The 12,593-nt window shown below is 37.7% G+C and overlaps 1 protein-coding gene across 8 annotated transcripts in view; it reads left to right on the forward strand.

Moving 5' to 3' along the window:
- The window catches only part of SMAP1 (small ArfGAP 1), a 200,892-nt gene that overhangs the window by 178,361 nt on the left and 9,938 nt on the right, over positions 1-12,593 (forward strand). The window lies entirely within an intron of this gene.

Raw genomic sequence — 12,593 nt, forward strand, 5'->3', positions numbered from 1 at the left:
CTTTCAGCTCAAAACAAACAGTGGTTCTAAATCTGGATTGATGATTGGTGTCCACCTTGGGTCTCAGGCTATTTATCTGCTCAGAAGCATGCCACTCTCCTCCAATGGGACCCTGGTTTTCCCCTGTAAATTGAAACACAGCGGGGATTGGGGGGGTAGGTGCCTTGAAGTATGATTTATGGTCATGCAAAGATGACAGCATATCTCCGTATGAGTGAGACTAGAACAGACATTAACTTAAAACATTTCCAGAAAATATAGAGAAAACCTGTATAGCGATAGTTCAGTTACACAGCTATGGATCCATGGGACTCACGGCCATCTTTATCACTCTTAACAGTTTCATAATAGCCTAATACTTAAGACTAGTTTTTGATCTTTCCTTTAGATGGGACTTTAATGAACTTACTTTCTTTTTTGTAACCCAGTAACTCAGGTAAAACCTTCTTTCTTAAGCTCACCTTTCCTGATCTACTACCCATTCAAAGTTCAAACATAAAATACTTTATATTATATATACTTTTTAGCAGCCATTTTTTTCCAAGAAGGGCCAAATAGACATTTTTGGCTTTGCAGGCCTTATGATCTCTGTTACAACTACTCAACTCCCATTGTAGTGTGCAAGTAGCCATAAACATGTAAATGAATGAGCATGCTTGTGTTCCGATCATGCTTGTGTTCCGATCAACTGTAAAAACAGGCATGGGCTAAGGTTTTCTCACCCCTGCTTTATGTTCCCAATAGTACCTACAAGAGCTGCCTCATATTTAGATATTAATTCGTGTTTGAAAGCTGTAGGACTACTATTTATTATAGTACTTTACTCTGTAATACCATAAACAGGGTGAGATACTTGACCTGCCTCTAGTCTTAGAAATTACCGAGGGCCTGGGGCCCCTCTTGACTAAGTGCCAGATTGAATAATCTCTGAATGTACCAGATTTGAATCAAACACAGACATATCCTGACTTGAGTATGCACGTCCTATGTTAAAATAGAATTAAAATCAGCTTCTAGGGTTTGTGAGAAGAGTGCTCTTCGGGTCCCCTTACTTAGGAAGCTAGTTTAGGACTGTGAATTATACTGTTAGGCTAGTGTCTATTCTTTGTTGTTTATTAGTTTTAAAGATATAAAAATTGACAGACTGCTTACCAATTGGTTAGGACAGTTCCACCAGACTAATGCTTCTATTCAATGGGGCTTATTTTTAGAGTGTGGGGGCATAAGACCGCCTCTGAGAATAAAGTCTTCAAGGGCGAGCACATGCTTTGGGCATAAGGCTTGAGAAGAATTACACATTACTGGCCTTGAATGTGACCTTAGAGATTTCATTTCAACCTCCCATTAATGGTTCCTGCAGGGGTTCTGTTTTGTGGCTGTGTACCACATGCGCACTGCAGAGCAGCCTGGTTCCTTGTCAGGAGGCGTTACCCACAATCCTACCAGACACAGAGTTGTATGTGTTGGGTGCACTGCCGAGGCTGTCTGGGGGGACTGCATCCTCTCAGTGCCCCAGAAAGCATCTCACAAAGAATCAAGTCATGATCTTGGTAATGAAAATCTAGCTCAGGGGTGTACTCATGTGTTTCTCTATTCACTGTTTATATAAAACTGATTTGATTTTATCCATTCTAATCATTACTTTAATCTGGGGAAATTTCTATCTAAACATTCATAACTTTTACTTTAAATTATTTTAAATACTGAACTATATGGAGAAGCAGGTAGAGATTCCCTCAGTTTTTTCTTAATTGAAACACTCAAAGGAACATACAGTTTTGGGCAAGTCGATGAGAAAAGTTTGCAAATTTTAGTTTCCCCATTCATGTTTGTGTTCAGGAAATAAAGGCTTTAACATATGACAGTGGTCAAGACAATGCTAGTGAAATTAAGCCATTAGTATATAACCCATTTTGTTATTAGCAACATATACCCAGTTTTATATGAGACAGATGAATACAGAAAGTACTACAGAAAGTACTCTACTTACCTTTCAAACAGAAAATTCCTACAGAGAAATTTCTAGCCGTTTCTCAAAGTCCATGTGCTATATAAAGCAAATTTGGGAATGAGCTGAGTAAAAGAATGCCAGATTTAGCAGCAGTGGTCCTGGTGATCCACAGTTACCAGTGGACCTGGAAAACCGCTGGTGTCCTAGAGCTACCTATTTGACCAGATCTGGAGGACGTTTGTGTGGTTATGTGCACATCCCCCTTTTCTTGGAGGAGGATTGAAGGTGAGGAAGACTGTAGCAGAAGTGCCCAAGAAAATTTTATAGTCAAGTTATGTTTTTCAGAGATGGTTTAAAACCTGATAACAACCTGTATTGCCTCTGCTCAGAAAAGTATGTTCAGTGAACTATTATTACCCTTTCAAAAAGGAGGTCTCAGGGATTGGTTTATTCTTATGTAGTCACACTGCATAGGAAAGAAAATGCAGTTACATGAATATATTGGTGTAAGGTAACTAGCAATGGGCAGATACTTGCAAGTGGTCCTGAGTCAGTAGTAGGGCAGTTGGGGAACTGACACCAGAAACAGGTGCTGTTGGGTGAGTTGATGATATCACAGACTTTAGAAGAGAGCAAGAAGGGACAGCTTCTTAGAAACAGCACAGAACCTCCAGAGAATGTGCTGGTGGATAGGACAAAGAATTGTTAGGTGTTGAGAGGAGTAAAATTGACCTCTGAATGAGGCGACTTCAAACTACAAGTAACAGGAAGCCTGAAAATGGCTTAAACATAAGGACATCTAATTATCTCATTTGAAGAGAAATCTGGAGACACGGTGGTTTGGGGCTGTGCAGTGGTGGAACAGTGAGCGCAGGGAGCCAGGTTCCTCTTTGCTTCTCCTCATTCTGCCACCCTCATCACAGCACTGGCTTTACTCTGGAGGCTTGTCGCCTTATGGCCAACACATGGAAGGTGCAGCATCCTATCCTCATAGGACCACGCCTAAAGGATGGCTTTTCCTTACCAGTTTCTTTTCTCAGGAGTAAAAACTTGCCAGAAAATTCCCCAGCAGGATTCCCAGGGTATGCTTGGTCAGAATTGGATTATATTACCTCACTAGTTGCAAGAGAGGCTAGGAAATTAGTATTCATCCTATAGAGTGGAGGTAGGCTGTGCCAGCAAGAAGCGCCCAGATGGGGCTTTGGCAGTCTGTGGTATCTGGCACAGTTGCATTTCATCCTGACAGCAGCTCTTTAGGGTAGCGAGTATTTTACACACCCACACACACTTTTCCCTTTTTTTTTTTTTTAATTAACTAATAATAAAACTAACAACTAATAAGCTAACAAAAATTAATTTCCAAGGCACTGCTGCTGTACTATAGAATTGGGACTCAAACCTAGATCTGTTTAATGCCAAAGTCTAATTTCAGCTCTTAAGATGAACCAAAGCAAGGCATCTAACCCAAGTATTAAATTATCTTATTATGTTAATAATCAGATACTGCTAACTAGATGCCAGGGGCTGTCTTGTGTGCTGACAGATATTTATTTATTGAATTTTTGCAACAGCCCTGAGATTGGTGAACTATCATTATTTCGCTTTTATAGAAGAGAAAACTGAGGCACAGAGAGGTTAAGTGAGTGTTGCATAAGGTCACACAGCTGGTAGATTACAGAACTGGGATTTAGACTGAGTAGTCTAACTTCAGGGCTCAGAATCTTAACACTATGTTGAGCTGTGACAGGTGAGATTGTGCTATACACAAAATAGACATTGGACCCATTCATCAAATCAATAGATGGCAGTATTAAGTCATGGGGGCGGGACACTTGGTTTAGAGGTAGTACCTGGGTTTTGTCTGCCCTCTAGCAGCTTCATCTGGGAAATGGAAATAGGAACTCTTCTGTAGCTGAGGGCCAGAATAAATGGTGTGCTTTATGTGAAGCACCTAGCACAGTAACTTGCACACAGTCCTGTGCTGAGACTATAACCTGAACACCAGGTCATGGGAGATCACCAAGAGGTAGTACAGGCCTTTGAAGGAATGTGTGGAGAAGGGACTCAAAAATTATGCTGAGTAACACACAGTAGGACTCCTGCTGGGTTATTCCTTGAATAGCCACCACCATTAGAGAGAAAGAGGGAGATGGAGGGAAACAGTGATTGCAAAGCATGGTCTGTGGCCTCTGATGGATTTGCAGTTGACTAAAAGAACTGAGGAAATTGGGTGGCCTCAGGAATCTAGTTTATCACCATTTTAAACATTTAGAAAGAAATTTGGTTATACAATCTGGTTTCATATTTATATATTTCTTGTTTTTTGAGGCCATAAAATGGTGCAGTGATTTGATATATATTTATTTTTTAAACAATCAGTTCTACAAAGCTTCCTCCTTATACCACTTCTCAGCTATTTCAGATAGCTCTAAATCAGTGTGCGTGTGTGTGTACACATGTGTGCGTGTGTGTGTGGTGTCTTCTGAAAGACAGTAGCACCATGGGGCTCTTGCCCTTACACAGCATCATAGTGCCTGTGCATAAGAGAATCCCGTGATCAGAAGTTGGCTGGTTTGTAGAAATGTGTAGTAGATTTCCCTGCTGGCACAGTAGACTGGCATTTGGTAGTGGCTTGAAAAGGGAGGGCCAAATACAGTAAGAGGATTAGGATTACCTTTTAAGACCATGTTAGTCATTTTAGCAAATTAGCCTAAATACTATTTAACTGTATGAAAAATTAACTGAAAAATAAAAATAAATAGCTCCACTTAGCTCTCAGGCACACTTAAACAAATTGAAAACAACTTAAAGCTTGAAAAGTTTAATATGCTTCAAATGGACATTTGTGACTTGAATTTACTAAAATAAGACATGTGAGTTGATGTTACAAATCAAGTCTTGTGTTTTAATATAAAGGAATTCCAAGTAATAATAAAAATTAAGGAGAAAACCTTAAATGGTTTCTTGAGTAGAAAATAAAAAGGGTTCTTTGATCAACATGAAAATTTAGAAAGCTTTAAGGAGTTTTTCCATTAAGGAGAGAATCACTTCATATCATGGAAGCAGCCTTCTTTAAACAGTGCTGTTTCCACTTTAAATTCATCACTGGTTATGATGACGCTTCACTAGTTATGGAAGAAGAATTAGATTTGGGAGTTTTCATTGTAGCAAGTGTGTACTACAGGTAGAAGGTTCATGCTCAGACAAAAATGGTAATGAAAAACAGCCATTTGTCACATTCTTATCTGCCTTAAACTAGATTAGTAATACATAAAATCTCATGTTGCTCTTTGACATTTTTTCTTATTTGTGCAAATAGATTATGATCAGCTAATGCCTCTTGACATTCAAGTAAAGGATGAATTCAATTAGTATTTATTGAGCACCAGCAGAGTTCATGGAACACTGGTAAACACCAGAAGATGCAGCTCTGTGTGTTTATAGTAGCGCAAGAGGGGGATGGGGCTGCTGTCCAGAAACTGGAAGACAGAATTATCATTGAGGGAAAAGATGGGATTATCTAAGAGAACTGGTTGTGAGAATTCATTTTGAAATCTGGATTAATGCTAAAATTCCAATTTAAATTCTATTTTCCTTAATTCAGAGGTTGATTTTTTCTTGCTGCTGCTAGAGGAGAATAAAATAAGTTTATTTTGTGCTATGCAAACTTATTTCAAGTAAAATCTAATGTTTTATGGAGATCACCTTTAGAGTGAATAACAGTTGGAAAAGATAAGCAAATGCCCAGATAAATGCAGCTTTTAGAGCTGTACCTTTGTAGAGGATCTTATGATTTAAAACCTATGTGTATCTTATCATAGGGCACACAAGTGCTATGTTAGGACAGTTGGAACAGATTAGCAGGAGGGTAAGTTACGGCTCTGACCAGTGAGGTAGCAGGTAGAATAGTCCTGGGAGGTGCTGTGACAACAGTGATGCACTGAACTTTGGACAGAGGGGCGCTGGAGACACATTTATGATTGAGAGGAAGAATTCCCACGTATGTTTATTGCGGCACTATTCACAATAGCAAAGACTTGGAACCAACCCAAATGTCCAACAATGATAGACTGGATTAAGAAAATGTGGCACATATACACCATGGAATACTATGCAGCCATAAAAAATGATGAGTTCATGTCCTTTGTAGGGACATGGATGAAATTGGAAATCATCATTCTCAGTAAACTATCGCAAGGACAAAAAACCAAACACCGCATATTCTCACTCATAGGTGGGAATTGAACAATGAGAACACATGGACACAGGAAGGGGAACATCACACTCTGGGGACTGTTGTGGGGTGGGGGGAGGGGGGAGGGATAGCTTTAGGAGATATACCTAATGCTAAATGATGAGTTAATGGGTGCAGCACACCAGCATGGCACATGTATACATATGTAACAAACCTGCACATTGTGCACATGTACCCTAAAACTTAAAGCATAATAATAATAAAATAAAAATAAACAAATAAATAAATTAATTTAAAAAAAAAAGAATTCCAGCCTCACTGTACTTGTTCAGCTGGAAAGGGGAAGCCCTGGTGTAGGGATTCTAGTTAAGAAGCAGTTGTAATCTCATAGGCAGATAGTTGCGTGGAAGCTGTGTCTATGAAAACAGAGGAAGAGGAGCCAGTCCAGGATATTGGTAGCAATGGCTGTGGAGTCTTCAAGGAGAATGTGGCTCTAAACTCTAAGAGAGGCAATTTTACAGGAGGAAGGATCAGCTAGGGCTAAATGTGCTGGTGGTAAGTAGGATGATGACTGAAAAGGATTTGTAGCCAGGAGATTGCTTGTACTTTTCAAAAATAGTGTCATTATTTCACTTTTCTCCCACAAAAGTAGGATCACCTGAGCTACTATTTGTTTTCCGCCATGGCTCTGCTGTCACCAAGAAATCCTCCCATAACCTGTGTTTGGAAAGCATTTCAATTAATCATGTATTGAGTATGTGCTTTGTGTCAGGCATTAAATTAAGGAGGCAGCTGCACTCTTCCTGGTGACGAAGCAGGTGGGACTGGTCATGGCTCTGGGCTATAAAAGTGGTGCCAGCGAGGAGTAAAGAGGCTTCTGGAATACTGAGGCATGCCTGTTCAGCCTAAGAACATTCCGTTGCCATAAAAACTAAAGATGAAAAGGATAAGATGCTTGGGAAGGCTTCTACTTTGCAGCCCCTGGATTAGCGGAACATTTGGAGGTAGAGTTTGTAGGCCTGACTGACCTGCTGTGGATGGTATGGCCTGCAGTGGAGGTGGTGCTGGGTGTTGTGGGCTCAGGAGTCATCCTGTGCCTCAGAAAGGAGCTTGTGCCAAGTACTATGCCTGGGCTGGGTAGTGAAGCCAGCCCCTGCCCTCAGGGCACTATTTTAGGGAGGTAGGTCAATGGTCATATAAATTATTGTAACTCTGGGTAGGGAATGGGCACCTGTTTCTGTCTGAGAACACCAGGAAACATTTCTCAAAGTGGTTATAGCAGTTGAGTTTTCCGAGTGCACCATTGAGACCCGTGTTGAAGTCCTAGGCTTATTGTGCAGATTCCCTCCAGGTGAGGTAAGGATTAAACTGAGATACTTTATTGATCAGAGTATCTGGCACATAGTACTTAAATAAATATTAGTGTTTAAACTTGTATTAAAATATGAAGTGTTGTATTCTTATTTCCTTTTAGTTTTAGTTTATAAATTTAAAGGCACTTGGAATGTGCCAAGGGGAGACAATATTGTTAAAAATACTTTATTTACCTTATCCTCATTTGGATTATTGGCATCAGATGAATTCTGGTATCGTTACAATTAATAGAGTCATTTGGCTCACTTCCCATATTGAGGATTTTTAGGTGACAAGAGACTGGCCCTCATGACTTTGTCATATTTGAAATGTTACCTCTTTCTAACATCTCTCAGTGTGATGATGTGAAGTGGGCCAGTGAATGCATGCTGGGAATGCCTTCTGTTCTTGGAAGTTGTAGCACTGATTTTAACAATTTTTTTCTGCAACTGAAAACATTTTAATCTTTTCCTGTCAGTTTCTCATATGTGGGTAGTTAAAAACATTCATCTATCAATTCAGTTCCCAAATAAGACACTAGCCTAACATCTTAAGGTAATGAAGAAAGAAAATACTTACCACAAGCTACTTAACTGTAGGTTTGATGTCTTGCCTTTAAGATGGAAATCCTGTCTTCATTTTACTGCATTGTCCTAATTTCTTCTGTTTGCTCACTGCCTTTTCAAGGGGTCCTTTGTGCTTCCTTATCGTTCTTTATGATATTCCCAGCTGAATTTCCTCCATTTGCCCTAGGCTTTTCTTGTACTCTGGATCTCCCATTATTTTTATTGTCCACTAGCTACTGTTTCTGCATACTAATTAAAGGGGGACTGCTGCCTCCTGCTGCTTCCACCATCATTCTGTAGCTGAGCAAGGTGCATGTCTACGGTGAATTTTGATTAGTTTTCACACACATCCCCTAATCTCATAGAAGGCACTGTGTGGTCTGATGTTCTCTCTCCCCTGAAAGAGGAAGTTTCCGTGTGTGTGTGTGTGTGTGTGACTGTACATGTGTGTGCATGCACCAACAAGGTATAACCCATGCTGATTTAAATGTTTTTCTTACATTATGGTGATTTACAATATTTAATTTGAATAAGCCTTATGCTTTCTAAATGTTAAAGTTATTTATCTGAATAACTGTTTTCAATATCTTGGTATTTTCTTGATTTTGTGGCCTCTGAGCTTTTATTAATCAGCAAAGACCATGTTATTAGTGGGCCCATGATCAAAAGGATGCATTTAACTCCCAATAATTTGTGAATATTCTTAGTTGACCAAGGCCTGATTATATCCCACAGTTGCTTCCAGGAGCCCAGTTTGCTCACTGATGACCATATCCACTTGAATCCCTCCCTAAAAACTGAAAAGATACTGGTGTCAGTACAGGACAGTGGAGTGGGGACATGATGAGGAAAATTTTGAGTGTGGCACCAAATGATTTTTAGACTGTTTAAGTAACTGCTTCTCAAATTTAGTACAAATAATTATAAACTATTTTAAAGTTGTTTTTTAATTTTCAGAACTTTAAGTGATTTGTTTATAATTAGGTGCAGTTGAAATTACATGGCTTTTGATGAAATGTGGTTTAAAGAAAAGAGCACTAGTCTAGGTGTGAGAAGACTCTGTTCTGGTACAAATTTTGCTGCTTAAAAAGGTCAATGACATTGAGGAAGTCTTTTCATTGCTCTGTGTCCTAGTTGGTATAACTGGAGATAATGGAAGGAGATGCCCTTCTCATCTTGCATGGGGACAAAAATGATAACATGTAAACATTCTTTAAAAACATCCAGGATGAATGTGATGTTTATAATGATGGTAATGATAACGAGTCTTTAACTGTCCTTTTTAAACACTGAAAATTAAAAACACAGTGACCTTCAAAATGAATTGAAGCAATCCCTTTTAAATAATGTGTTAAGCGAGCTAAATGTTGTAAGTAAAATTAGCAACTATTGAAAACCCATTGGGAACTTGTATTTACCAATTTTGCAAGGCTGAGAAGTTTTCATTTAGGTTAAGAATTTGTTTTTTCAACAATTCTGTGAATGCATAGCTTTGATAGTAACTAGAAAAATTGATGGCTGTGAAATCTGGAACCCACTATTAAGGGATAACATGGGGAGAAGATGGAGTAGAGACAAAAGGGTGAGAAGATGGAGTAGAGACAGATGGTGAGAGCAGAGAGCAGTCACCTATGCTCATCACAAGGATGCCGTGTAGAGAAAAATCTTGGTGAGGCCTGGCAGAAAGTTCTTACCTCAGGTTTTTGAGGAGTATGAAAAAGTCTTTCTTAATCAATTGAAAACAGTGTCAGCCTTGCCACAAAGATTGCTGTCCCTAAGCAGGTGCTTCCTCTGTCTCATTCTAAAAAGGATTCCGAAGTCCCTCAGACTTACCTTGTGAATTGACTTCACGACAGCTCCATTAACCATGGTGGCTGGTTACAGAGAGATCACAACTTTGTTGTTTGTGTGAAATGCCAGAAATTTCAAGAGGCTAATTTTAATATAGTAATAATAATAAAAAAACACATGGAAAGAGAATATGGACTTGTTTATAGTGCAGTGGTAAAAACAGAATTCAAGTTACGTTGCAGTGAAGGGACATGAGCTGTGTAGACTTTATATAGAGGAATGTTCTGTTTTTATGGTGAAAATCTGGAAACTACCTAAATTCTCTTGAGTCACACATTAAATAAATAAATTATTATAGGCACATGCAGTATCACAGAATGCAAATCCCGAACCTACACATACATAATTTTATATAAAGAAGACTATTTTTGTATGATCGTATATACATTGTTTTTAAACTTGTGGTAAAACACACATAAAATTTACTATTTTAAATATTTTACAATATATAATCAGTGGCATTAAGTATATTCACATTGCACAACTGTCACCACCATCTATGGTACTTTTAGTTTCTTCATTTTTGCATGGTTTGAATCTTTTGCAAGAATGTGTTGCTTTTACAGTAAACATCGAATAAGATTACAATCTAAGACTTTGCTCCTGCTCTGTGACACTGGAGAAGTTATTAGTCACATATGTGATACTAAAGGGGGTTAAAGGTAAAATAAGACTTCAGAAACCAAGTAATGTGCTGTGTGTTGTTTTACGGATTAGAAAATGTATTGCTAGATACCAAATGTGGTTTAGATTTGAAAGTATAAGTAAATATTCTGAGAGGAGTCTAAGGTACTAAGTAGAACAGTCTTAAAATTTCTGAAAGCTGTACAGTTTATAAAAGTAATAAGACATAGCATTGGTTTGTAGTGGATGAACTTTGTGATTCTCACTAAGTGCATCCTGGGCACACTGGTGTTCTGTGAACTAGATTGACATGTGCTATGGTAAAAAGCAATTGATAGTATTTTCTCGGTTTGCCAAAAAATCAGCGGGATTTTCTCATGTTAATTTTTTTTCCATAAATTTGTCTGATTTTGTGAACTACTACTTAATAAAGTAAAAACAACTGTAACGGAAAAACTGGAAATAGTTGCTTATATTCAGCTTGTCACCGTTTTTTTCCTTTCATTTTGGTTGTAGTTTACATTGTTTTAGAGGACATGTGCTTCTATTTGAGTTTAAATTTTATAAACATATAAAATTTGTACATATATATATACATTTTATATATATTTGCAGCTAATAAAGTGCTTCCTCAATTCATGTGATAGAATGAAACATGTCTAATTGATGATGATGTTTGCCCATCTCTAACTCTGTAGCTCACGAGTTAAAGCACCACTGGCTTATATGTCATTATTATTGGACTTTCTTTACTGAAGTGTAGGTACAAACAAAAAAGATATTCCTTAGTTGTGTTTTTAAACCTAGAATGCCTTGTCCCTTTAAAGTATCACTTTATTTCTGGCTGATATTTATATAATGTACTATACATCATGTAAATGGGGTATGGAATGAACTGGAAAACAAAGTAGCGCTTTAAGGAGGTCTAACTTTAAAGTGAATATTGCCATTTGAAAGGGTTAGAAATGAAAAAAATTGTTTTCATGTATGAGTCTTAATACTTTGATAGTTGTCTCAGTTTAAAATTCCATATATTATAAATTATAATCTATATACATTGTTTTATTGCTTCACCTTTTAATTGTCCATAGTACTAGATATAGATATAACATGTATAATACATATCAATATGTTTCTTTTAATGGTTGTGATAATGTGATATCACTGAAAATGACTTGAAAAATTTGCAGTTAAATAACTTCCAGATTAACCTAATTTGGGCTTTACAAAGTCTTTTGTAAATTAAATAGCAAAAAATATTTTATCATGATTATGTGTTAATAATTCTTTGTAACTGAAGCTTAAACAGGGAAATAAGATACCAATTTCTATAGTTATACTTGGAAAAAGACAAGAACTCTCTAAGTTTCTGTGGATTGTGGTGGAAATATGAATGAGATGGTAGATCCTCCATTGAATTTGTCAGTATTTGAGTATCTACTTTGTACAAGATATCCCATTCATTGTTGAAAAGGTTTGTAAAGATGACAAATTTCCCTTTGATGAGAGTATGGTCTACCAAAGAGAGATCAAATGAGACTGTAAATTGTTAAGATAGAAGGTTAATTAGGCTATAACTCTCAAGAGGCTGGAGTCATGATGCTCTGAACTGTTACTTGGTTGTGGTTACAGAAAACTGAACCTTGTGAGATGTTCCAGTCCTGGAGTGCTGTGCATGCAAACTTGACCCACAGCACTCCACTTCAGCTCCTGCCCCCAGCCCTTATAAATGTTCACTAACATAAAAAGGGGATATAAAATAAACCGGTTTTGAATTCTTGAAATTACAGTTTTAAAAACTTTTTTAATTTGAATTTTTAAATAGGAAGCTCTGTCAGAGTCCCTTTCCCTGTACAGTGCAGTGGCTTGGTACAGCCATCACTAAAAGTGGCTGTGCTGGAATAAAGAAAGGACTTATTTTGGAGTTTTATGGATGCTTCCTGTAGAATCAGTTTAAGTATTGTATGTGTGTTTTCTTTTTTCTATCTAGTTTTCTTCCATGTTGTGACTTTAAAACATAACATTTCAGATGTTTTAGATCATCAAAACTTAT

The sequence above is a fragment of the Pongo abelii genome, chromosome 5, assembly GCF_028885655.2.
Source record: "Pongo abelii isolate AG06213 chromosome 5, NHGRI_mPonAbe1-v2.0_pri, whole genome shotgun sequence".
Taxonomy (NCBI): Eukaryota; Metazoa; Chordata; class Mammalia; order Primates; family Hominidae; genus Pongo; species Pongo abelii.